The sequence below is a fragment of the Microtus ochrogaster genome, chromosome 6, assembly GCF_000317375.1.
Source record: "Microtus ochrogaster isolate Prairie Vole_2 chromosome 6, MicOch1.0, whole genome shotgun sequence".
Classification (NCBI taxonomy): domain Eukaryota; kingdom Metazoa; phylum Chordata; class Mammalia; order Rodentia; family Cricetidae; genus Microtus; species Microtus ochrogaster.
In genome coordinates this window covers 17,688,785-17,689,901 of record NC_022013.1, presented here as the reverse complement: position 1 = coordinate 17,689,901, position 1,117 = coordinate 17,688,785, and positions in this window count along the sequence as shown.

Genomic DNA, 1,117 nt, shown 5'->3' with positions numbered 1-1,117 from the left:
CCCCCCCCCGCCAAAAAGAACTAGGCTATTTTCCCAGTCACAGTAAAAGATATCGGGAAACACCTCAGCCACATAAATCTCAGTAATTCAAGTGTTTGAACCAGAGAGCTCTGCTGTGCAGTTTTCATATGAACTGACAACAAGAAGCTGTGGTTTAAGGGTACAGACACTTGTAATCCTGGCAGGTTTTCTATATAGACAATACTGACAATGGACTCTTTAAATAGCAATTTGAATAATTAGATCTGTCCAATAGTGGGAGAAAATCACTAAAACAGTGGTTAGATGAGGGACCATACATTTATAATGTGCTGGCATCAGAAAGAGGAAAAATGATTTTTACCTTCAAAGTAGCTGCAATTTCTAGGAAAGCTTGAAAAATCAATTTAGTTTCAAGGGAACAGGATGGACTCCCTAGCATTTGCTACTTTCTTTGGCACTGTTTGGATGCAATATAGATTCCCTAATCTCCTGCCTGTAGTATCTTTTTTTTAATATAGAAAAAGAAACCTTGTTTATAAAAATGAAATGAGATATTTGTGGTATTTGTGGATGAAATAATAAAATCTAGTCCCTACCTTTTTCTTCTTAATTTTTTTTTCTTTCTGAGCTTGATACATTGTTTCTGATTTGCCATTGAGAATATTTGCCTCAAAAAATCATTTTCTTCAGAGAATAAGCTCTTGAACGCTTCATTTTGTAGTCCCAGTTTTGAAGCAGTTTAACAGAAGAAGGTCTGTCCATATGAGTGCGAAGAGCCTTTCCCTCTTAAAAACGCTTACACCCATGAGAGACTTGGTCATCAAAATTCTATAGGATGGCAGAAAATGGTTTGAGTCCATGTGAAAAATATCGGAATTCTCTTCTCACACACAGGTTGTCACATGTTTAAACTTTTTCTTTACTTTTTTTATTGAGAAAAGGAAAAAAAAGGTTCCCCCTCCTCCCAGCCTCCCATTTCCCTCCCCCTCCTCCCACCCTTCTCAGCCTCCGCACAATCCTCTCCCCCTCCCTCTCCAGTCCAAAGAGCAGTCAGGGTTCCCTGTCCTGTGGAAAGTCCAAGGTCCTCCCCGCTCCGTCCATGTCTAGGAAGGTGAATATCCAAACTGGCTAGGCT